The sequence below is a fragment of the Pleurodeles waltl genome, chromosome 5 (assembly GCF_031143425.1).
Source record: "Pleurodeles waltl isolate 20211129_DDA chromosome 5, aPleWal1.hap1.20221129, whole genome shotgun sequence".
In the NCBI taxonomy this organism is placed as follows: Eukaryota; Metazoa; Chordata; class Amphibia; order Caudata; family Salamandridae; genus Pleurodeles; species Pleurodeles waltl.
Window position 1 is genome coordinate 274,426,083 of NC_090444.1, and position 27,467 is coordinate 274,453,549.

Consider the following 27,467-nt stretch of genomic DNA (forward strand, 5'->3'; position numbering starts at 1 on the left):
AACGGGCAGCGGAAAACCGGCGGGAGACTGCCGGTTTTCCTGCACTGACCGCGGCCAAAGCGCCGCGGTCAGAATGCCCTGCGGGGCACCGCCGGGCTGTCGGCGGTGCTCCCGCCAAAAGCGAGCCTGGCGGTCACAGACCGCCAGGCTCGTAATGAGGGCCATAGTCAGGAAGTACAATTATAAGTTTATGGGCAATGTTAGATTGGAAGTTACTGTATTATTGTGGGGCTTCTAGCAGATGCCAACTAAATTGTAGCCACCTGCAGCAGGATATGTATCTCACATTTTGAGATAATCTTTTTCACCTAGCCTTTGCCGTGACATTTTTGATTTAATGGCTTCAGAAGTCTGCACTCAAGATTGTGACATAAGTGGGCGATTGTCTTTTGCAGATGATAGAATTTTCCTGATGCTAACCAGACAGAAGGCTGTTTAGAATGGCACAGAGAAATGCTTTCAGTTGAGCTACTTATTTCTTCACTGGTGCCCCTAAGAATAGTAAACGACTCCGGGTCTTAGGTTGCACACTGGCAGGACAACCAGCTGCACCTCACTGGATGGGACAGCGCGCGGAGGGGAGGGGTAATAAACATTAAATTAATTTGAAAAAACCCTCCTACCTGCATGCTGCCACGCCGCTCTGCTCCTCCGTCTCCTCTGCTGCAGGCACAGACTCCAAGCCTGCCCTGTGGCCAAAGCTGACGCTGCTCAGACCAGCATCAGGATTGGCTCGGAGCTTCCATCCAGGGCACTCCCAGGCAGACTGGGAGCCTGTGCCTGCTCTATCCAGCCCAGCAACACAGTGCCGGGCTGGAGAGATCACACTGAGCATGTGTGTTTGTCCGGCTCAAGACTGCTGGCCAAACACAAATGCGCTGTGAAGGGGAGTGCTGTGCACTCCCCCTCACTGCTCATCACACCCGTGGCCCTACCCCTTTACAAGAAAACGATAATAAATGCACTTTATTATCGCTTTCATTTGCAGCTGCTGCTCCTGGCGGAGGGGGCGACGCTCCTCCGTCCTAATGGAGGAGCTGCCCCTCAGTACAACTGATGATTCAAGTGGACAGCCTGCTACCAAACACATGATTTAAAGTAGTTTGCAATTGAAAAGTCTCAGAAGGAAGAATATATTGTCTCAATCCTTTTTGACTATGCTTAGACAACAGCATCTGATATCTGCCTGCATACAACAGAGGCGAAAAGGATGTCATCACAATTTAAACTGTTTGCACATATATTTTTGCATTTACTTGCTTTGGTATCATATGAGTTGTGTGTGTATATAAATATTGAGGCCAATCGTTCAAATGTGACTTTCAACGGCTGAATTTCCAAACAACTCTGGCCCTCAAAAATTAAATCAAAGTCTGGCTATATGACTATTTGCCCATTTCCGGGCACACCAGTGGTATAACCTTACCATCTGACAGTGATTACCATATAGAATATTAATTGACCACAGCTGGATGGTAGGAGGACAAATTAAGCTTTCACGTCTGCCCCAGTAGTATCTAAATCTGCCATGCTCGAGGTTTCCTGCAGCTTCATTGTTTTGGGCTCCCTCTAGAGAATAACTCCATTCTTAAAGGAGTGGGACCAAGAGAATCCTCATTGAGCTTTCAATCATTTCACTTATCTTTTACTCACACTTTTTATTTGTTTGGAAAGACATTTTAAAACATCTTGGTGAAAGTGAGTGGACATGAAAGAATTAAACTACATAATCTAAAGCTGCACATTGAGTTATCCATACATTTTCTTCCCTATAGAACATGCACCCGAGTTCAACCAAAATGAAGGAAACATTTTCCTCCTGAATGGGTACACCTGGCTGAGGAGGGCTGAGACATTTTCATATGCACAATATTTAGCTTCTTTTCCTTCTAGACAGTAACATGAGAATCTGAGGCAGTTCTTTGGTACTCATTAAAGATTCATGGTGCACATTTCAGCAGAACTGTTATGTAGCCAAAGGTCGAGGTAAGGGCTGACCTGTGGACTACTAACCTTCTCCTTCTGGATAGAGGTGTACCAAGTTGCAAATTGTTTTCAGCAACCTTTATGAAGTCCTATGGGAATTTCACATAATTTTCAAACATTTTCAATTTATAGTTTTTGTTAGAAAATGTTTAACTATGAAACCATTTATTTCGCTACGACTGTGTCTGATCGTTGCCACAGATGATCTGCTACACTGCAGAAACAGTTATCCTTCTTCTCGCAAATACCTAGCACGACTCTGACTCTATGGGTTATTTGTGCACTTTGACTAGAGAGGAAAATGTACCCCATGAGAACTTGGGCACTGATCCTATTTTTTCCCTAAAAGAATCATTTTTGATTTCCCAGCATCATGCAATTAAATCTTCTTTCTGTCCTTTTCTTTTACATTTTAATTCCTGACGATTTTCCCTCATATGTGCCACCAATGAGTATCAGGCTCTCAGAGGCAGGAGGCATGCCTGTTATTTTGTATAGACAAACACATTTTTGGGATGTTGGAGCAAAGGATAAAGGCTTTCAGTGGCTCCGCCCAGCAGCAGCAGAAGACCCTCTGGGTGAAGGTACTCCTCTGCATGTAGAGGGAGAAAGCAGTTAAGAGTTCCGTGAAGCACAGAAGTAACTGAAGGTTCTCTTGATAGCCAGAGAGTTGTAGTTGTCATCTGCCCAGGTACCTCCACCAATATGGCCTTAGGTGACGGTAAGTCATATTGCATGGTATTATTTTTGCATAGTACACTGTTGCCATTGGTTTTGGCTCATACTACTACTACTACTACTACTGTGGGCTTTCCAGAGCAGAGTTTGAAGATTTGCCTTCAGTGCTAGCATGCTTGGCAAACAGTAATTACCACAAGCTAATATAATTCCAACTTTATTCAATCGTAACATAAAGCAGCAAGAGAAGAAAGAACAATTGACTTCTGGAGCAGAAGTCCTTTTGCACAAGCTAAGTATAACGTCAAACAGAGGCACATATAGTTCTGTGGCGTAACAAAACTTGAAGGGCCCCCAGTAAAGTACCTGTAGGGGGCCCCTTCACCCAGTTAGGGGCCTGCCACCCGTGCACAGTGTCCTGTGCTAAGAGAGCCCCCCGCACTGGGGGGCTGCTGGGACCTTTGTTACACCCCTGGTATAGTTTCACTGCAAGCTCTAAATCTAGCAGAGCTGATAGACGTATCTAAATGATATGAGTCTGGACACAGCAATCCCAGGCAAAGCACGCTAATGTTGTAAACTCCTGACCTATCCTATGACAAGAGGAGGACTGCCTGGGTTGGTTTAATCAGTAGCATCGGCCATTCAACAAGAACAAGAACAAGAGTTCTGCCTGCTTTATCAGGCAGTGGTTTATCAGAAGGCTCTTTGGGAGGCCGAAGAGTCAGTTGAAGAATAGTGTTTGACAGGATTGGTATGAAGGCTCCTTATTTTAAAATAATTTTACGTTTATCCCTTTGCTGCTTTCTTAAAACCTGTTAAAACTGTCAACAGAACTCACATCACAATAATTCTCATAATCGGCGGGAAGGGGGCTATGAAGATTAATTTGCTGGGAGAAACGAAAGAAATTAAGCTGACATCATATCTCCTACACAACACAGCTTATCTACTGTGCATTAAAAAAAACATATTTAACCCGAAAATTACAGCTACAATGTTTTAAGTTGTCCTTTAATACTTACCTATCCCTTTAAACTACACATAATATTGACACTCATTTAATCCAACATTTTACCAGTGTTAGTGGTGAAATGAAATATGGCTTCAATGGTGAGCATCATACTTAGATCGATGAACCTTCATTTAATTTTCACATTACTTATTTTAGTCAATGGCACGGTTTCCCAGTGGTCTGATCCTACCATGAACAGCGTGAGCCTGATCATAAATGCTAGATGTGTGGTTATTACCACACCCATGCAGTTCTCCCCTGTTAGTCACACGTGGCAAAATCTAATGATTGAACACTTGCAGTACAATCCGAAATATGCAGGATGTGGTACAGAAAATGCAAACTTCTGTTTGTAACTATACATTTTCATTAGGACAATTTTGAATTTAAGGTATTATACTGTACCTGCAAATACCTCACCCCTTAGTATTGTCAGGTGTGGTAAATATCTCATGCCCATTGGGCCCACGTCCCCTCACCATGTAAGTCTCATATTATTTATGCCACCTAGAATTAAGGAAGCATAATAAAACAAAAAAATGAACTTATTAAAATATATATATTTTTCCAAATTTACTAATGCACAGTTGAGAAATACCTCTTTCTATCTGGCTTTTATGATGGAAACCAACTCTAGCTAGTACCTGTCAGGGTCTCCCAAGAAGAACCTTTTAAGAAGTAAAGTAGCAGAAATACTTAAGGGCAGAGGTTATATCAAATGCAGGAGCATCGAATTATAGAATGGCCATAAGGTCTGAGATATAGCCTACTCCTAACTCCTCCTGCACTGTAAAGGAGGGGGTACTTTGTGGAATACATAAAAGCCTCCTTAGGAATTTATCCTCTACTACTTGCAACTCGGCCTGGTTAGCATAGCCCGAGATTTCACTCCCATAGAACACTTTGGAGATACATTTAGCCCTGTAAGTCTGCAAAAGGGCCTTGATCTGCCTGCTGCCTGGTCTAAAGGCAAAACTGAAAACTGCAATTTTCACACACATAAAATTGTCCTTTGTCATATTAATAAGAGGGTGCCAGCTTAAATCTGAGTCAAACTGCAACCCCAAATAATAAAATGCTCTGGTCATAGGGAGAACACAGGATCCTAAAATTGGTTGGTTTGATGGGGCGAAACCCGACTACCATCACAAAAGATTTCTTTTAATCAATAGAAAGGTCTAACACATCCATAAACTTGACAAAGGAGTTCCACAGGGACTGAAGACCTCTAGCAGTTCTGAGGACTGCGTTATCTGCACAAAGCAGAAGTGGGAGACTACGTGACCCTACTTATGGACAGTCTGCTTTCACATCTGCCAGAGCTTGCTCTAAGCTGATAATATACACATTACATAAAATCAGAGCTAAAATACAACCCAGCTGCACTCCTCTTTTAATACTGAAACTACGTGAGCAGTGGAGATCTTTAAAAAAACGAACCATTGCCTTAGTGTCCCTATGAAGATCACATAAAAACAAAACAATGTTGCATCCACCCCCAGCGTCAACATGATATCCCACAGCTTAGATTGGTTAAACCGATCAAACGTGGATGAGAGATCCATAAAGCCTAAGTAGATGGTGCCCGGGTGTGTAACTGTGTATTTCCCTAGGATAAAACACAAGTTCTAACATTGATCAACAGTAGACTTTCCAGCGGGGAACCCATATTGAGCTTCTGACAGCACATTGTTGCCCTAAGCCCACACCGAAAGTCTCTCCAAGAGGATACGACCAACCACCTTTATTACTGAGTCGAGTAGAGAAATGGGCCTGTAACATAATAAACTACCTTTGTTCCCCTTCTTAATGATTGATTCAATAGTGGACATAGCCCACGACTTTGGTGGGCCAACCTTCACTGCTGCGTTGATAAGGGCTGTCAGAATAGGCACCCAAACTCCCAAATCATTATCATAAACATCAGGTGGAATACCATCTGGGCCCAGGGCCTTGTTGATAGATAGATCCAAAATTCCCATCCTTACTTCCTGACTGGAGAAGATTAACATTGGAGACCCTTACAGTACATGTTCCCTCCTCTGAAGCTCCAGCAGGACCAAGCTATAAATGTCCTTGAAGTGAGCCACTCAAACATCTTCTGTAATATGTGCCTCTATGGAAGCAGACAGCTCTGGGACAAACAAGGGTCCATTAATGATGCCCCAGAAGTTTGAGCTGCAATTCAGGGTGCTAGGCTCAATGAGATCCACCCAGGCCTCCTCCCGTAAGCCGTGTTTATGCCTAGCCAATTCCCTTAAATGCAGGCAATGACACCTCTTAACCAGAGCTGGGTCCCTGGGCTTATGGCGCTAGTCTGCTTGTGCTCCCCTAGCGCCTTTGAACAACCAGGGTCAAAACCATCTAGGAAACAACTTGCCCTGATGGGACTTGGGCACCACCAGAAGCCTAGACACTGCTTTGCTGATCTCCAAAAATTACCTCACAATATTGCTGGGGGCGCTCATAGGGGATGTGCAGGCATCAAACTCCTTGGCACAGGTAGAATGTAAGGATTTATAGAGTCCTCCGGTATAATCTGAGACCATATCCTCCCCTGGTTAGTGACCCTAACAACCCCTGTGACCCAGAACCTTGGGCTCGGTATCAGGGGGTACAATGAAAGGAGGTACATATTGGGTTGTTGTCACTAAGAAGGGACACAGGAATCCATGATTCAGAGATAAAAGGCAGAACTGTGGCGGAGACAAAAATTAAATATGTAAATTATTTGCAGCCTCTTCCAATAAAAGTGGGATTGACCTCCTTTTGGGTTAAGGACATCTTGTCCAATGTAAATGATAAATCAAACTTTTGCAACAAGAAGTTTAGGCAAGTACCCTGTGGGCTATGGTGCCTGACACAAGAGGGCAGCCTATGGTTGTGCCCCCGATACCCTCAGATGCCCACACAAATGAACATTAAAATCCCCTGCCGGCACAATAAAAGCACACTGCAAATTTAAGCAGTTCACATTGTTCATAATAGAACCCAGAATATGAACATTACCAGCCTTCCGAAGAACCGATACGGCATTATAGTAATTAATGTAACAATACAGCTTGTTGTGACCAAAAGAGAACAATAAGGCCTGCAAGGTGGAGACACCAGTAGATGAGACCCCAAATTTCCCTTTAATTGCCAAAGAAACAAAAAGGATTAGCCCCCCTTAGAGTGACGAAACTTGGATTCCACTGCCGATAAAAAGGGCTTTGTGGCCTTCTAAAAATATAACTGCTATTGGTAGACAAGGTTTCTTGGAGGCAAATTACTTCAAACCCACTTAAAAAATCCAGCCAAATATCATCAGTAAATTTCCCTGCAATGCAAACAACGTTCAAGCTAATAAGATGACAACTGTTCCTGGAAGGAGATTGCAGCCTAGCCTCAATTAGCTGCATAGGGAAGGCCCTTTTCCACACAGACCCCTTGAGAGGTTTGTGCAACATTCCCTGGCATTCAATCACATACATCCGGGGAAGATAGAGGTGCAAATCTATTGGAAAGAATCAAATCTGATTTTGCCAATAAACGTCCATCCCTTTCCGGTGCCTCTCGTCTTGGTATTTGACAGGATCAAACGTAGGAGTGCTAATTGGAGGTCTGTAGAAAAAGCCCATTGGGAGAGCTCTGATGGTGGTGTCAGAACCACTAAGGGCCACTCCTCAGGTGAAGTGCCTGACCATCCCTACCACCTGGGGCCTGTTAAAGTTTATTACCATATAGCCACCTTTCAGCACATCCTCCTCATTCCCCAGCCAGCTTACTCATCAAACCATGTTGATACAGAATCCAGCACCAGCCCCCATAAAAGTGTTCTTTCCCAACCAATGAACCACTTTATTATTTAATTGATGGAATGTCTCCACGACACCAGCTGAGAGAGGGGTGATGTTGCTCAGAATAACGGCATAGGGTGTTGCCTCTGCAGTGCCTGTGTGTGCAGTTTCACTGCCACTTCGACTTGGCATTTAAAAGTACTTGCCAAGCCTTAAACTCCCCTTTTTCTACATTTAAGTCACCCCTAAGGTAGGCCCTAGGTAGCCCATAGGGCAGGGTGCTATGTAGGTAAAAGGCAGGACATGAACACGTGTGTTCTATGTGTCCTGGTAGTGTAAAACTCCTAAATAAATTTTTCACTGCTATGAGGCCTGCTCCTTTCACAGCATAGCATTGGGGCTACCCTCATATACTGTTTGAGTGGTAGATCCTGATCTGAAAGGAGCAGCCAGGTCATATTTAGTATGGCCAGAATGGTGAAACAAAATCCTGCCTAACTGTGAAGTTGGATTTTATATTACTATTTTAGAAATGCTACTTTTAGAAAGTGAGCATTTCTCTACACTTAAATCCTTCTGTGCCTTCCAATCTATGTCTGGCTAGGTTTCGTTGACAGCTCCCTTGTGCATTCACTCAGACAAACCCCAAACACAGGATGCTCAGTCACACTTGCATACATCTGCATATTGAATGGGTCTTCCGGGCTGGGAGGGTGGAAGGCCTGACACTTACATTTCAAAGGACAGTAGCCTGCCCTCACACAAAGGACTGCCACACCCACTACTGGGACCCTGGCAGACAGGATGGAACTGAAAGCGGACCTTCTGCACTTCTAAGCCACTCTTTGAAGTCTCCCCCACTTCAAAGGCACATTTGGGTATTTAAGAAGGGTTTCTGACCCTACCAACTTAGACACTTCTTGACAAGACACTCTTGTCAGAGACACATCCTGGAGAAGAACCTGAACCAGAACCTCCAACCTGCCAAGAAGAACTGTCTAGATGCCCAAAGGACTCACCTGACTGCTTTCTGAGAAGGACTGCTGCCTTGCCGTTGCCCTGCTGCCTTGCTGCTCCCTGGCTGTGCTGCAAAGTGCTCTCCAAGGGCTTGGATAGAGCTTGCCTCCTGTTCCCTGAAGTCTCAGGACCAAAAATAATTCATTCCTGCAAGAACAACTCCCGGTGCAGTGAAAATCAATGCACCGCCTGCCAGAAACGACGCACAGCCTGCACCGTGGTGAGAAAATCACTCCACGCTGAACCGGAACGATTCAGCCTGACTTCGTAAGGAGAAGATCGATGCAGTGCCAGCGTAGCGACCGGAAATTTGACGCACGGCCCACTGGATCGATGCACAGCCGAGCCGGAACAACGCAGCCCGACTTCCTTAGAGAAATTGACACAGCGCCTGCCGTGCAGTAGAATTTTACACGCAACGCCGACCAGATCGACGCAGCCCATGTGACTCCCTCTTTCCAGTGCTGGATTTCAACGCATCATCCCCGGGGTGTCCGAAAACCCCGCAACACAAAGAGGATCCAAGTCCGAGCGCCGGAAATCGATGCAAAGCCTTCCCTGCGTGAAAAATAAATGATGCATCACCATGTGCAGCCCAAGAAATCGATGCACACCTCCCTGTTTTCCACACATCTCCTCCTCTGCGGTTCCTTGCTGAGATTTTGAATGGAAACCAGGTACTTTGTGCTTGCAAGAGACATTTATTGCTTTTATTGCTTTTAAGAGACTAAAGGCACTTTATATCACTTTTACAGTGATATTTCAACATATACTTATTGCATCTTAATCATTTTGACCTGAATCTCATCAGATAAATATTATATATTTTTCTAAACACTGTGTGGTGTATTTTTGTGGTGTTCTACTGTGTTATTGCATGATTTATTGCACAAATGCTTTATACATTGCCTTCTAAGTTAAGCCTGACTGCTCAGTGCCAAGCTACCAGAGGGTGGGCACAGGATAATTTGGATTGTGTGTGACTTACCCTGACTAGAGTGAGGGTGCTTGCTTGGACAAGATGTAACCTGACTGCCAGCCAAAGACCCCATTTCTAACAGAAATGCTAGAGAGTAAAAAATTGCCCAGAGCCGTGAGAGTAGGTGAAGACACAGGAGGTACAAGATGCTTCTCAGCTAGAGCTTGTTGGGGGTACCATCGAAGACATTCCCGGATGTGAGTTAGCAAGGGCGGGTGATGTGATAGCCTCCAGTTCCCAAGGCAAATTCAGGGATGGAGAGAGAGAGAGCCTGAGCGAAGCCAATTCAATTTCCTTGTCAAGGATGCTAGTTGCCCTATTCAGAAAAGCATCCATAGATGTAGGAGTTAATTTGGATCTTAGGCTTCCCCATGACAAGCCCACAAGTGCCCCCCTTGACCTGGGTTGCCTGAATCTCTGCAAATGGACAGTCAGATAAATGGGGAGAAGACAAGGAAATGCGCAGTGAAGCAGAAGATAAATCTCCTACCAGCTCCTGTGGCTGCTACTGCCTTGGATACATGTGAGCCCCACATGATCCAACCAAACTTGGCCTTCCACTGAAAAGGGATAAGCCAACGGCCAGCCAGAATGGTATAATCTTCGTCAGGTTCCTCCACTTGCCATTAAGACAGCAAAGGGTGGGGGGGGAGGAGATTAGCGGGTAGCACCATCCTCCGGGTTTGGACAGTCACGGATGGGTCCGGGCGCACTTCAGGACACCCAGATACTCTAAGTAGTGCTTTGTTAATTGATGGCAGCTGTGAGCACTAGGGGCCACTGGGAAATGCAGTTCACTCAGTCCACGGTAAGTGGCAAAGAGAATGTGAAGTCCCGGCAAGCTGGGCTCTCAGACTTGCTATGTAGCGCTTCCTTAATTGATGACGGCTGTGAGCACTACGGGCCGCTGGCAAATGCAGTTCACTCCGTCCTCGGAAAGCACCAAAGAAATTGTATAGTCATAAAAAACACTTGCTCCTCTTTCATACAATAATATCAATCGATGAGTCATCGTTACTAAAGGATGAGTCAGGCACATGGGTGGCATGTTATTCTTGACCTAGCTGTCGATTTATTTGTGTTGGCAAAGACATGACAGTAACAGTGCGTTCAAGACGTTGGCAGTGAGAGAAGCAATATGCTCAGTGAGCCTTTCTCATTGCAGTTTAATCTCCTGGTAATTTGCTAAATTGTTCTCAACGGCAAAGTACTATGCGACAAAATTTGTGGCTGATGTAGATGGCAGCAGTGTACTTTCTCCCAAAAACGGTAGCTTTCAGCGAGGAAATGTAATCCAAATGTAACAGCATTCCACATTTTAAGGAGACGTAATATTTGCAAATTGTTTGCAAATATGGTAATATGAGAGTCTTTTTTTAAAGACTTTTTTACAGGCTATCTACTTCATTTGGCTTCGGTTGCCTTTTACTTGTAAAGTGGGACTTATGATTAATTTACATATTTGAAATAAATAGAAAAATAAAAATATATAAATGAAGACATGCAAAACTGAGTGTGCGCAAAATCTGTTTGGTGGAGGTAGCATTGGGCTGCGAAAGAGAACTGAGTATGGGAGTGGATTAGTGAATTGTCAGACCAGGTGTATGTGTTTCCCAAGCCACTAGATCCATTTGCGGTCTACGTATTTGCCCAGGAGATGTGTCATAATCCCAGCACTTCATCAAGGTCGGTTGATATTAGGGATGTGCAGAATGTATGTAATGTGCTTTCCTGTAATTACGTTGCATTTTGTGAAAGTGACGCAACACTACGTGAAATGCAAATCTGTCATTTAGTACTATATTTTACTATGACATGCACCCTCATGTCAATTTTTGATTGAGGATGCATTAGTCATTTAAAAAAGAAACACATTACCTGTCTAGAGTAGGGGGCCATTATACTACCAGGACTCATTCTATGAAAGGTGTGTGATGAGTTAAGTGAAAAAGAACATGTATCAATTCTTTCACTTGAGGAATCACAAACTCGTTTGTGACCGTTGATATCTCATTATATTATGTGTTGGCTATGAATAAAACAATATTTCCTCTGCACTTTAGGTGTCATTAGCCCTATCTATGCTCAGTAAGTTTCCGTTTCTTGGATTTTGTTTTATTTACTGGGTTTCCTAGCTTTTATTGTTACTACTGTGCATAAACTATGACTCTTTGATAGTTATGTTCTGCTGTTTATCTTCCAATAATTAGAGCACCGACAGGTAACCTTCCATTGGATCGTGATTATGAAAATAATCCTTGAGCACTTTGCTTCTCAGAACCTCATACAGGAAGCAAGGAACCAGTCAAAGGTAGGTTTCCTCCACTTTTGTATTACTCACCTTGCTGAAGACACTTTATTTTTCATTCATTTCCATTGTATTGGCTCCCGCCATCATTAGTGATAAGCTGTTTTTTCTCCATCTTCACAAGATATGGTTCAGGTCTGCTGCTTCTTTCAGTAATCCCTTTTCATGGGATGCTATCTTAGACGTCTGAGTTAATTTTGCTACTTTTTTTCTTTAAGCACACCTTGTGGTTCTGCAAAAGAATCGTCATTTTGAGTTAACCATGCTCTTTCCAGTAGAATCTCTAGCTACTATTCTTCAGTTGTAATAAATGTTTTCAGTCATTTGGCAGTTTCATGCTCGACAGGGTTTGTGGTTTCCTTACAGTTTCCATCTTTAGAAAGATGTTATAGTTGCATTCATTTATTGTTCATGCATTACAAAAAACAGCCAAGCAGCCCACAGGTTTCATTAATAATACACAAGCTTAATCAGGGCTGCAATTCACAAAATGACAAATATAAAAATTACTTAATGGGGGCCGATGCGCCAGTTCCGATCCACCCAACAGGAGGCCGATGCACCAGTTCCGATCCACACAACAGGGGCAATGCGCCAGTTCCGATCCACACAACAGGGGCAATGCGCCTGTTCTGATCCAGGCAGAGGCTATGATGCATTGACTTGACTGGAGCAGCACTTTATACCCACTTACAATACCTTAGGGGTGCCTTATATGTATGAAAAGGAAGGTTAGGGCCTAACAAGAGAGTTAACTTACCAGGTCAACATGACAGTTTAAAACTGCACACACAGGATGTGCAGTGGCAGGCCTCAGACATGTTGAAGGGCTATTTAAGTGGGTGGCCCATTCAGTGCTGCAGGCCCACCAGTAGCATTTATTTACAGGCCCTGAGCACAGGTAGTGCACTTTACTGGGGACTTATAAGTAAATTAAGTATGCCAATTGTGTACATGACAATGTTACCATATTTTAAAGAGACAACAAATGCACTTACCATTTGTTAGCAGTGGTAAAGTGCCCACAGTCCTAATGCTGACAAATACAAATCCAGCATAAAGAGAAGGAGAAAGGCAAAATGTATGGTGAATACTCTGTAGAAAGGGCTAGGACAAATAGTAGCTATTGGGTATGTTTCCAGAAACGGTAGTATAAGCAATTGGTGTATTAGTTGAGAGAGATGAAAACCCACCTCAAATAATTTTAACAGGCCTTGTCACAGTGAACTACAGAAGTCACTAAATAAATCTGTGGTTAACCCTCTAGCAGCTTGCCACACAAGCAGTCAGACGTAACTTAGCAACAGTGTGTAAGGTATTTATGCAGCATCAAACAGTAATAAAATGAAAACACGTCATAAGTAAAATCCCAAACCAATTTAGAAAAATAGCCTACATTTTAATAAGTAAAAAGACACCAAAATAATAAAAATCTATTCAACGAGTAGAACAGAAGTTTTGAAGTTTAAGATTCAAAATAGTGCCAAAAAGAATTAAACACCAAATGAGATTATCTGATTGTGTTAGACCTGGTCAAAGTAAAAAGTTAACATTGATTGAGATGGAGCATATGTCGGATACAGTGTCCAGGCTTGTCCCAGCGCAAAGTTTTACCATTTAAATTAGTCTCTAGATGGAAGTCAAAAGTCTTCAGTGGGCAAAGAAGAAGACTGTGGCCAAAGTGTGCACCATGTCTTTAGACCATCACTCGATGAGGTCTGGGTGAAGCATTTGACTTTTGGAACGGAAAGATCTGAGCGGGAGAAATTTTAATTTTTTGCCTAGAGAAGGTCCCTCAATGGCTAGACACTTTTTGTTCCTTCTCCTGGCAAAGATCCCAACCTTGGGACGTAGTCACTTTTTTAGAGCTTGTATTCTTAGAGGGGAACACGGCTGCAGGCTGTAGCTGAAGATGACTCCAAGAGGCTGGGCATCTTCTCCATGAAGCCCAGCTGAATTAGATTTACAGTTACATCTGCCTGTGGCATGGCTACCCATGACAGGATAAGCACCTTTTAAAATGTAATTAGGTTCATGGGCACAGCACATATAGCCATCCTGTTAGGAGAAGCACATCTCCCCACATCCAAGCCCTTTGTCCACTGTCTAGGAACAATACATATCTCATCACAGGAGAGCCAATAACAGTCAGGTGGCACTGAACACTGGCAGAAAGGCACATTTGGCTTAGGCAAGAAAATGGCAACATTAAAAAAGTGGCATTTTTAAAATAGTAATTTTAAATTCAACTTCAGCAATATACTGGATTTTAAATTATTGTTATTTTGAGTCCTTGAATAATTGTTTTAGCTATTTCCAAACTGAAGTTATGCATTGCAGGGAGTTATAATGTAACCCAGTGCTTTTCTTTGGGATAGCCAGCCTTGTCACAGTGAACAACTTCAGAGATTTTTCATTGCAGGACATGTGAACCATAAGCACACATGTCCTACTTTTTAAATACCATGCGCCCTATCCAGTGGGTATTTACAGCCTACTTTAGGGGTAACCTATAAGTATTAAAAAGGAAGGCTTAGGCCTGGCAAAAGTTAAATTTTCCAGGTCAAAATGGTAGTTTAAAACTGCCGACCTAGGGTGTGAAGGCAGACCTTTAGACCTGTATTACTGTGGTACTTGTGGTTGGCACAGTGAGTGCTGCAATCCACAAGTAGCATTACATTTACCGGCCCTGGATACCTGTTGTACCATACATTAGGGACTTGCAAGCAAATTAAATGTGCCATTCAGGGATATGCCAATTTTATCATATTCACAAGGGAAAGCACATGCAGTTTACCCTTGGTTAGAAGGAGTAAAGTGTGCAAAGTCCGATGGCTAAAAAAACACAGGTTCATTTTGGGGGAATACCCAACAGGTAGCACAAAGTGAAACAACACCTGGCATTACAGAGCCCTTGCAGTTCAGCTGAGTGCTAGGTATATCTGTTACTTAGTGTTCACTGTAGCAGGTGGCTGAATGACCACATAGTTGCAATCCATGGCACCTAATGCCTGAGGGAAAGAAATACTTCAGTTGCTCCCCATTGCCTTTATGGCAGTGCATGTATAAAGACGATTATTGGTGCACCCAGCTGGTGATGCATCTCAGCACCTGTCACATGAAAGAGACTGATTCGCCTTTTACATGCCAGGGAATGGAGTGCATCCAATATTTTGACAGGGATAGCCTGGCAGCAACCTATAGATGATTCAAGCTTCTGCTCCCTGTCTCAACCATGTCAAGGATCACTAAAGGGGATAAATGTTATCTGTAAATGAGTGCTTTCCTGGTCATTGCAAAGGGAATGATTCCATGTCTCTCTCCTCTTTAAATAAATAACAGCCAAATGTAGAGTTGTCACCAGCCTGCTGACAACTGTCTACATTGACAATAACTGCTGTCATAGTGACTCCTCTTAATGAAGGAAATGTTTTGCAGACAGTACTATCAGACATGACATCGGACTGGCTTTCAGATTTTTCAAATGTTTTTTGGTTTTTAAAAACAAACTTCTGAAGCAGGAGTTTGTTTTTTAGTAAATGAATCCCACACACAAGGATTGGGGGGTCATTATTTTTTAACTGTCTCTTACAGTCAGGTTTTGCCCCAAATAGGGTGGACTGTGCAAAGTTCTTCCTCAGATGGCTCCAAATCTTTGGAGCGGTTGGAGGAAGTATTCTGTTGAAGGAGTGAAGGAATTGCACCATAATTATTTTAACTGAATGCCACTAGAATATGAATGAAAAATCTGAGTAAATCACAGAAAGACATCCAGGCAACAAAGGTACAGAATAAAAGAAAGTGACAGATATTTTATTCAATTTCTCGATTACAAATATCGTAGAAAATAAGACACAAAAGCCATTTTGTTACTTACATTCTTGTGAGCTACAGATGGATTATTTCACAGTTCCATTTTTATACTAATTTTCCAGACAGAGGACGTTGATCTACTGTTTAGGTTTCCCATCTGATGTGGGGTAATTCTCTTTCAAAAGTCATTTTCTGGCTGTAGCTCAAATTCAGCTTTTGTGCTAAGTGATAGGTCTAACAGAAGTAGAAACTGTACTCGCTCCAAACAGGAGTATACAAAAGAAGAACACACTTAAGAGTGAGATCATGGCACATGGCTGTCATCAGCCTTCTTGAGCAGTCATCAGGCACAGACGAAAGAGCAGGCCCATTTAGAAACTATATTGCCTTTAACAAGAGACGCTTCTTGAACCTACCATATTTCCTTTAGGGTCACTCAGGAAGAAATACTCAGCAGCCCTTTGCCAACAAAGACGTCACAGAAATGTGCATAGCCTTTTTCCATGCTCCCTCACTTTAGTTCTGGGTCTCCACCCTAAAGCCACAGAGATGCAGTCAGTACACTTCCACTGTCTCGGGAAGCTGAATCTTCTTTTCATCTCATGCAGTCCTAAACCGGGGCGCATCCAAAATATACCTCACTAGTACCAGGACATTCACCACACAAGGAATCTTATTTCTTCAAACTCGCTACGTATCTACTGCACATATAGGCACATGGAATGTCAGAGCAAAGGTCTGGGAGTCACACAAAGTACCTGTCTTGACACTCAGTGCATCTTTGGTGGCCTTTCAAACTATTCTGCAAAATATGTATCTCCACCACCCTTAATCTAGCTCCAAGAGGTTTAAATACCACTCATTTGGTGATGAAGCTATCCATGCTTCCCTTGGTTTCCAAAGCAATTGTAGCTGGGAATTAGAGCCATTTGTTACTCTGAATCCCTCTGTGAGCCATGTGAAACATTTGATCTGGAGCCTTTCTCACTCCATCTTTGGCTCATTGGAGCAATTTTCAGATCATGAGCTCCCATTTACTGATGGACATAGCACTTTGAACCCCCTTTTGTTAACCACTAATCATCTTTGCTAACTTCAGCCATTTGAGTTTCTCAAACCCTTTCTGCCAACCTTCACATACCATATTAGTTCTCAATAATCAACCTTCAGACCCCTGTGACAAATTTCAGTCCCTCTGCCCTCTGATTTACCCTCAGACTGCTGTGCAACCATCAGACAGCATCTGCTGCCACTCAGAGGTCAGCGTATAACAGTCCTTTCTTTTTATTCATGTTGCATGCTCTGATTTTTCAGCCAATACATACATGTTCAAAAAATGAGCTAAAAAGGTAGAGGTTTTTAGGGGCTGATCACATAAAACACATCTATAAGAGCTATTTGGAAAAGGGATCTGGCCTAGAATCACATGTGTCTTCCTGCTCCTGGTCTTTTTCCTTCCCCTACAATTCCTTCTATGCCTTTTATCCCTCTTCTAGCTAGTCTTATTCCAAGTCATCATTTTCTGGGTTGTTTTTGTCCTCCTGGTTCTAATTTTGGCTCTGGTCAAACTAGTTATTGTAACTCTGGTACTGGCTGCCTGAATTTGGTACTTATGGTTGTAGACATTTCTGCCACTTATCTTCTTGGATGTGTCTCTGGCCCTTCCTCATATTTGATCTTCCTGGGCCTCTTGATCCTGGTACTACTGATTCTCCCCACCTTGATCTTGCTGTCTGCTGGGTCTTCACCTAGCCCTTGTTTCCTGGTTCTCCTAGTTCTGGTACTCCCAGCCTTCCTGGTTTGGGTCATCCTGATTCTCCATGGCCTAGTTCCTGTCCTCGTGATCCACCTGATATTGTGTCCACTGGTCAAGGTCCTCTCTGTTAGGTCTCCTTAGGCTCTGCCTAGAAATCTGGTCCTGGTCTGGGTCCCATTGATCTTTGTGGCTTTGGTTGATCCGCTCCTCCTGATACTCGCCAGCTGGACCTCATAGTCCAGTTCCTGATCCCCCTGCACTACTTGGTGTTTCAGGTCCTGGTCCCCTTAGTTCTGGCCCCCTCTGGTCCTCCTAGGTCTAGTCCAGGTCTTGCATAACCTAAACCGTTTAATCCAATCAATCAATCAATCAAGGATTTATAGAGCGCACTAATCACCCGTTAGGGTCTCAATGCGCTGGGGGGTAGCTACTGGTCATAGAGCCATGTCTTGAGGCGTTTCCTGAATGTCAAGAGGTCTTGGGTATGGCGAAGGTGGAGCGGTAGGGAGTTCCAGGTCTTGGTGGCTAGGTGAGAGAAGGATCTTCCTCCGGCGGTGGTGCGGCGGATGCGGGGGATGGAGGCGAGGGTGAGGGCGGGGGAGCGAAGATTGCGGGTGGGGGTGTGGAATGTGAGTCTGCCGTTGAGGTAGGCTGGGCCTTTGTTGTGGAGGGCCTTGTGTGCGTGGATGAGGAGTTTGAAGGTGATCCTCTTTGACACTGGTAGCCAGTGAAGGTCTCTGAGGTAGGGGGAAATGTGGTCACGGCGTGGGATGTCCAGAATGAGGCGGGCAGATGCGTTCTGGATTCTTTGCAGTTTTGTTAGGAGTTTGGTTGTTATTCCTGCATATAGGGCATTTCCGTAGTCCAATCGGCTGCTGACCAGGGCGTGGGTGACAGTTTTCCTGGTTTCTACGGGAATCCACTTGAAGATTTTGTGGAGCATGCGGAGAGTGTTGTAGCAGGAAGAGGAGATGGCATTGACCTGCTGAGTCATGCTGAGTGTGGAGTCCAGGATGAAGCCTAGGTTGCGTGCGTGGGTGGTGGGTGAGGGCGCAGTTCCTAGGGAGGTGGGCCACCAGGAGTCATTCCAAGTTGAGGAGTTGGTGCCAAAGATGAGGATTTCTATCTTGTCTGTGTTTAACTTGAGGTGGCTTGATTCCATCCAGCTGGCGATGGCGTGATGTCCGTTGTGGAGGTTGTTCTTTGCAGTTGTAGGGTCTTTCGTGAGGGAGAGGCTGAGCTGAGTGTCGTCTGCGTAGGAAACTATGTTTATGTGGTGGGTTTGTGCGATGTTGGCGAGGGGGGCCATGTAAACATTGAAGAGCGTGGGGCTGAGCGAAGATCCTTGGGGAACGCCACAGATGATTCTGGAAGCTTCTGACAGGAACGGTGGGAGGCAGACTCTCTGGGTTCTGTCTGAGAGAAATGACGAGATCCAGTCGAGTGCCTTGTCGTGGATTCCAGCGTTGTGTAGGCGTGTGTGGAGAGTGTGAGAATCCAACTGATCCTAACCCCCATCTGGTCCCTCGTCCTAATGGTCATACGCCTCCTGATCTCAGTAGTTCTTCCAGGCCTCCTCCATTTTTTTATGATCCCTTGTCAATGGTTTGTCTGCTCCTTGTCATCATGGTTTTGCACTAACTGGTCAATTTACCCCTGGCTCTCTTTTTTATGGTCCTTCTGTTCTTAGCCACCCATTTTGGACATCCTGGCTCTTCTTGTTCTGGCCTCTATTTTCCTCTTCATCCTCATCCTGGTTCACTCGGTCCTGATAAGTCTGGGCCTCTGTGACTTGATCTTCATTGTCCTTTTGGGTGTGGTCCCACTGGTCCACCATGTCCTGGTCCACTTATCTCATGTCCTCATGGTGCTCCGGGTACTGTTCCACTAGCCTTCCTCACTCCACCTGGTTTGCCTGGCACTGGTCTTCCTATTGCTGGTCCTCATAGTCTGTGTTCTCTTCCTGGTTTTGTGACCACTGGACCTGATCCTCTTGCTTGTGGTCCTGCTTCTTTGGGTGCTTATATGCTTAGACCTCTTTGTCCTGATCCTCATGTTCATCCCGGTCCTTCCAGGCCCTTTCGCCTGGCCCTTCCTGTTCCTTTCTGGTCTTCTTGATCCTCAGTTGCATCCAATTTCTGGCACACCAGCTCTTCACACCACCTGTCCTTTCATGTTCTGGTCTACTTAGGCCTCCCCCTCTCAGCCCCTGTCCTCCTGCTTTGGACCATTTTTGTCATCCTGGCCCTGTGCCTCTGTCCTCATGATCCTTCTGGCACTACACCCACTGGCCTAGAAACCCATGGCCTTGTTCTCCTTGTTTGGGCCTATCTGGGCCTCAATATACTGGTCTTGGTCCGCCTGGCCATCCATGACAACCACTTGGTCTTCTGGCTCTGATTGTTTGGGTCCTCTTGATCTACCTGACCCTGGTCCTGCCATCCCTAGGTCCCGACCTTTCTGCTCCACTTGGTAATCTGGGTCCTGGTCCTAGGGTACTATGGGACTCCCAGGTTTGTTCCCAGGCCTCTTGGCCCTGATCCTTCAAATTTTCCTTATTCTGGTCTTGGTTACCTGGCTGCAGTTCTCTTAGCACCCTTTGTACTGGTCCCCTTGTTTTCCTTACCTCTTCTGTCCCATGGTCCTACTGCTCCTTGACATTGAGGTTCTACACCAACTGACCATGGTTCTCCTTGTTCTGATCCCCCAAGTCCTAGCCATCATGTTCCTCATCATCCTGTCCATCCTGTTCCATGCCCTGCAGCCTGGTCCTCTTGGCTGTGGTCATACTTCCCTAATGTTCCCGGTCCTGATTCTCCTTTTTTTCCTCACCCACGTTCTCTAGGACCTAGTACTCAATGTCTTGATCCTCTTTGTCCTTCTATTCCTGGTCCCCCTGTCCTTTATTTTCTAGTCCTCTTCGAACTTTTCTTTCTGGCTGCAGTTGCCTCTGTCCCTGGTCCTACCGCCCTAGTCCTCCTGGCCATGGTGTCATATTCTTGTTTTTCATAGTTCTTCTCCTTCTTGAAATTCTGTGCCCCTGCCATCATAGTTTTGGATTCTCCTGGACCTTCCCCACCAGCCATCCTGTTATTGGTCTCTTTTTCCTGGCCAAGGTGGTTATAATACGCCTTGACTTTTGGCCTTCCTGGCCCTTCTTCGCTCCCACAGTCTTGGCCCACCGGCCCCTGACTTTTCTGGTTCTCTTGACCCTGGTCATCTTCTCCAGGTTCCTGTCACCTTGACCATTCTAGCCTTGGTACTGTAGGTTCTCGTTCTGCTGCCCCCGTTCCATCTGTTCTCTTGTATCCTGGCACTCCTAGGGCCAGATTTAAGAAAAGTTATCCTACATTACATATAGGGCCACGTTTATTGCAGCCTTTTGCACCTCCCCCACTACCACCATGTGTGTGCCGTATTTAAAAAACAAAGCCCCATGGCAGAGAGTATGGGGCAATAATGCCAATCCTACTCCTACGAGTCCTCCAGGTGTGTCTGTTTCACCTTTTTCTTGTCCATCTGACCCTGGTCAGTGATCCACCTTGGTCTTGTTCCCACTGGGCCTGGATTTCCTGGTATTTTATATTCCTCCTGCTCCTGCTGGTATAGGGTCTCCTGGTTCTGCTAGGCCTAGTCCTTTACTTTTTTTTACCTTGGTTATCCCTGATCTTGTCTGTTGTTTTGGTCCTCCTATCTCTGATCCTTCTTTCCATTGGGCTCCTGGTAGTGGTCCTCTTTGGTTTGTCCACATGGGTCTTCAACTCCTGCCCAGCGCCATTCTCATCCCTCAGATACTGCTTGGTGCGATTGGGCCCTCCTAGCCCTCCTTGTTGCTGTGATCTTCTGCTCCTTCTATGACTCTTCCGGGCCCTTGCCCACTGGGTCCTGATCACCCTGTTCAACTTCCTCCTAGCTCAAATGATCTATCTGTCTCTGCTCCCAGTCGCTTTAGTCCTGTTTTTACTTATCCTGTTTCTTCGCATCTATTTGTTCCTGGTCATTTCTTGGATTGGTAAACTTTAAGGATTACATCTCCCTCTGCCTTTTGTTCTTGCCTTCATTCCTTTTGTCATCCTGGCCCTTCTGATGGCTAACCACCTGGCCCTTTTCCTCTTACTGGTCATCATCCTCCTCTTAGTGAGCTCACTCCTTCTTTCCTCTGGTCTCCTCTACAGTGAATGTAGTCACATATAGCCTCCAAGAGTGTCACTCAGAATGTTTTGCCTTTCCAGATTTGTTTTGCTGAGACAGCAATGTGAAGGACAGAAATGTGGGGCTCAGTAGAGACAGGAACTTACCCATTTAAAACACTGCTTACCCTTTTAACAATGAAACTACCATTCACAAGATATATTGATTGGGTGGGTCGCTGAAATGTCAGTGGGACTGAAGGAGCCACACAGGACACAATATCCTTAAGCATTTCAGCCTGAAACACACACTGCTGGGTGAATAGTATTGAGAAGTGGCTTTACTCAGCAGGCAGCTAAGTGATTAGACACTACTCCAGTGAAATACCCAGATGCGCTGCTTACCTGCCTCCTGCTTTCACTTCCCCATCACAAAGAAGCCCTGTGGGTGTGTCTCACTCAATTTACAAACTGCAGGTGTCCCAAAACACTGTGTCCCCAAGCTCCAACTGCCTACTGCAAGTATCCCTCCCTCTGTGGCACAGATACCACCAATCTCTCTGCATTCCCTGTTTGATGCTGCTAGCTGACTACTGCTGTGTTGGCAAGTCTGAAATAATTCCTCCTTTAAAAAAGCCTACCACCAGTACAAGGCCTTCCATCAGAAAAAAGATCAGGAACATAAAAAATGTATTCACATAAGTGAAGAAAACATTTGTACCTTGCTTCAAAATCATGCTCTTTATTCTTTGCAGACAGACAAATGCTCCCAGGCTGAAGAAGCACAAAATCTCTGTTTGCTAAATTCTGAAGATACTGAAATAGAAGTTTTGATTACTAAATTGCTTAATATTAACATAAATGTTTTTAATCAAAATTGATTTTAATGTGTTATGATCTGCAAACAACTGAGCTTAACCCATGCGATTATGTTTGCACATATTATTGTACATTTATATATGCACAGTCTTTTAAATGCTTCTCACCTTTTGCATCTCCATTAAAAGATTGCTATCCTCCTACCATTGCCTGTGTTCCTTTTTTCTTCATGTTGATCTACATAAAGACCTTCATCACACTAGTTAACTGCTCACTGGTCAAATAATATGCCATCTTTACTTTTTAGCCTTTGGCCAGATGAACAGTGAAGTTTCAACTATTTAACATGCTATCAGTTAAACAGTACAGATTGCGACAGTGGTTGGATAAATATCTACTTCTATTAAAAAAGGCAAATACAAGCAGGCCAGAGGTGGAGTATGGGACACAATGGGTGAAATGGTGACAGTGTGAAAAGGGCAAGGGTTGGCATTTAAGTAGGGAAGCAGCACATCAGGGTGAGATCATGGAGACTCGCAAATAGTGCCGAATACAAAAGAGAAAAGTAGATCACTGAATGTAAGCAGTGGAAAGGATACAAAGGGGGTCATTACGACTTTGGTGGGTGGAAAAGCCCGTCCACCGAAGTCCCGAGTTTCGGGTTGTTGCCAGTGCGGCTGCCTTCCTGTGGGCCCCATTAAGAGTTTCCAGCTGGGTCAGTGGGTGAAAAACGTTTTCCGCCCGCTGACCCAGCAGGAAATGCCCAACAGCATTGTCTCAGGCTCATAATAGAGCCAGCGGCAATGCTGTTGTGCGTAGGGTGTTCCAGCACCTGTCACCATGTTCACTGTCTGCAGAGCACCGCCCGCTGGACCAGCAGGAAATGCCTAACAGCCTTGTCTCAGGCTCATAATAGAGCCGGCGGCAATGCTGTTGTGCATAGGGTGCACCAGCACCTGTGCAACATTCACTGTCTGAGCAGACAGTGAACATCACGGCGGGGCTGGCCAGGGGGGCCCCCTGCACTGTCCATGCCAATTGCATGGGAAGTGCAGGGGACCCCCCTGGGGCCCCCTGCAACCCATCTCCCCAGCCTTTACATGGCGGGACTACCACAATGTAACCAGCGGCAGAGAAGGGACTCATAATCCCCAGGGCCACGGTCACTGCCAGGGTCGTAATGACCCACAAATTATCTAATCAAAAGGACATTAAAGAAGTTATGCTTTAGGGGAGGAACAAACTCAAAATGAGGAAAGTTAATATTGATGAACAGGCCAGTAAATGAGATTGGCAAAAAGTCAATAATTAGTAAGCAGTGGCCCAAAACGTGACTATAACCCACTGTATTGATATGATAAGTACTGGTATGTCCACAATGTGTCTTTGACAAAAGACAACTAAAAGCTGTCTGCAAGACCAGACCTGCAAAAGGGTCAATTGAATTAAGCTTCAAATATGGCCCGAGACATGGGAATGGGTAGCAAATTCTACATTGCGAGTTATGTAGACAGAAACAAGTGTGCCTTTAGACATATCTAGCCAATGACTAATATCGTTTATAAAGTACATTTAGGGCGGGAATCTGTCAGGATGAAGATTGCTTTGTATTTGTTTAAAAATATTTTTACAGATTTTTGTTCCTGTGCAGGATGCAAAAAGTACAGTAAAATACAGCAATAAAACCTGGAAAACATCAATTGAAGTCAAAGCATTCCGACGCCTCTAAATACAGAAAATACGAAATTGTTCTAAAGTATTGGTTTAGTTAAAAGTACTTCAAAATCTTCATAGATTGAGGCAGTTTTTATAAATAATACCATAATTTGCAAATTCGCTGAATATTGAAATGTCATTATCAAGAAAAAGAACGTAGAACATCAAGGCTAGTATCAACAATTAAATAGTTTTAGTTTGTGTCTGTGTTTGACAGCTGGGTCGGTATTTATGATGGTGACAGATGGGTTTTGTGAATGGTACGTGAATGTGCTATTCGTGCCGCCGGGTATGGTTAACTGAAGCATGTTTTCACTTTCTAGAAGACAAATCGCTGCTTAGTGTATGGGAAAGAGGCTTTAATTTTACCTGAAGCAAAACACTTTCTGCATCTCTAAAACAATAGTTGTTCTGTTCCAAAACTACTATTACTTTGCAAAGAGCAGCAAGCTTTTGTGTTTTGTCCACTGCAGTGGTGAGAGCCACAATGTTACTTTTAGTCAGCCTCCTCATTCTAAAAATTTAGAGAATGCATTTGAAGCTGCCTACAGGCGAAGTGTATAATAAGGCCATCTCTGAATTCTGGTGATATTATCGAATCACCCCTACCATAGATTATGATGTTATCAGAATACTTCAATGGCATTCTTGGACTGTTCCACACAGTTACCTTTTATAAAATCATTATAAACCCATTCTAAAAGCATAATATAAAGGTCTGCCTGCAATGGCGAGCTGCGGAATCATAACTATCCCAATGCACTGCTTATGATCTATCCCTTCGTGTCTCAAATGACTTCACAAATCTCATAATGTATCACATCACTGATTACATTTCTATATTAAATGCATTTATATATGCACAAAATTGCAGTTGAAGTGATGTCATTGATAACTTCAGTATATACATTTATGAGTGATGGACTATTGGTTGATGGCCGGTGGCTGCTCGCTCTACCCACTGAGCCTGCTGTGCATGACATATATCTTACTCCCTATGACCCAAACCATGCTGCAGCATAGTGCTGGTCAAGAGTGAAATAACTGTGAAAATAAACAATACAAAGAAACCAGCAAATAATTTCAGTAGTTTTGCCTTCATCATAATTTTGATTGTATCACCGAACATCAATAATAGAAAAATAACACTAGATTCAAATATTGGAGACAAAATATCGACACACAAAAGAAAACACTGTCAACCCTATACTACTACTTAAAATTTTGCGAAATAGCGAATCCAAAATATAAAAACCAATACTATAGATAACAATAATATAGACTTTTTCAACTTACATTCAAATACCCAAAATATAAACAAAACAAAATATAAGCTTAAAACAGATATTTTTAAAATATTAAAAACATTTAATAATAATGAATTATAAACTTCCAAAACTTACAAACATATTTATAAAATATATTATAAAATCAAAATGCACTAATATTGTCATTATTCTACATAGATGCATAAAAAATATTTAAATACACAATGTATGCATTATTTATTTTAATAAAATGTATATAAATCAATAGCAGCTCCAGTAAGGAGCACTAGATTTTCTCACCTCAAAAGGCTGTTTGTCTAGTGAAGTTTTTAAGCATGGGATCAGCACAGGGCTATCCACGCCGAGCTAGATAGGGACAACGGGCCTGATTACGAGTCTGGCGATCCTAGGACTGCCATACTCGCAGTGGCGGTCGGACCGCCGCAGCTGTGGCGGTCCGAGGACAACATTTCGAGGTTGGCGGCAGACCTGCCAACCTACCGCTGTCCCTGTCAGGATCCTAGATCCTGAATGGCTGATGGCAGTGCAGGTTGTAATCAGCCAGGGTGGCGCTGAGCTCAGCGCCGCCCTGCTGATTATAACCTTGTTCTTTGCCAGCCTCTACATTACAGTTCCACTGCATGAAAAGGCTGGGGGAGAACAAGTGCAGGGGTCCAGAGGGGGGTTTCCACCGGTCAGCCCAGTGGGAAAGTTCTAATGGGGCGTGCGAGGAGGTCGCTAGCACTGCGGTGACCTCCTTTCTGGGGGTTTGGCAGATGGATGTTTACGTCCCCCAAGGTCTGTTGCCATTTGTACAGCAAAATATTTAAGCATTGGATTGACACAGTGCCATCCTCTCCAAGCTGTGAAATGAAAAAGCCATTCACCACTCCAGGCACAGTATTACAGCTTTGGACTGGTAAAATACCATCCAAGCCAACCTGGAATGAGTAAAAGCAACTCCTTCATGTATTTCGCTACCATTATAGCTTTTCAGTGGGGTTTAGCTTTGTCCAGACAGAAGGGAGCACAGTAGAAGCCAAAGCAAAACCCTTTCAGGGTTACAGTGACACACAAATTATGCAAAAAAGAGGAGAGAACTCTGGGTAGTTCCCAAATTTAGGTGGAGAGCAACTCCAGTAAGGAGCACCTTGCAACACCAGAGACGCTCTAGATTTTCTCTCCTCAAATATCTGTTTATCTAGCAAAGTTTTTAAACATAGGTTTCAGTACAAGTCTTCCCACGCTGAGCTAGATAGGGACTATGGGCCTGATTATGACCTTGGCGGATGGAATACTTCGTCACAAACGTGACGAATATCCTACTCGCCATTTTACAAGTTCCATAGAATATAAAGTAACTTGTAATAAGGAGGGTGGGATATCCATCCCTTTTGTGACAGAGTATCCCATCTGCCAAGGTCAAAATCTGGCCTAAACTCTTTTGTGTGTGTATATATATATATATATATATATATATATATATATATATATATATGTGTACATACCAATGTTCCCTTTAAGGTGCGTGCGTGTGCACGCGCGCACTCACAATATCTTTTCTCACCGTGCACACACGTTTATAAAGTGCACAGGTCACGGAGTTTAAGTAGCTTTGTCTGGCTGGAGGGCACCGGGCTGCATTCAGGGCAATAAATAATGCCTATCAGCAGGCTGGCTGGCTGGGGTGATCGCTTGTTAGATAAAATGTTAATTTTGTCACTGAGGGCATTGTGTTCTCTCCAGTGCGTAATTTGTAAATAAAAAAAAAACTTGCTGGTGCCCAAAGCCCTCTTCTTAAACATGTTGCTACTGCAATTAAATGTGCAAACACAGAATACTAAGGCAGCGTCATACTGAAGCCATCTCGGGCCTCTTCAATCCATTCAAAGACAGTCCCTGGCCCTTCAACTCACTCTTCCAGCTTTCTGCTCTCTCCTGTGAGACTTTTTTTGTTTTTCTTTTCCTCCGACTTTCTTTCCCATATGTGTCTTTTACTCGCAGTAAATGCTTGAGTAAGAAAAAAAAGCATCAGCTCTCAAAAATAGAAAACAACAAGTAAAACGTTTCCCTTAAATAAAAAAGGTGCCGTGCCCAAAGAGCTGCTGCAATTAAAATTGCAAACACGGAATACTAAGGCAGTATAATACTGAAGCTATCTCGGGCCTCTTCAATCCATTTAAAGCCAGTCCCTGGCACTTCA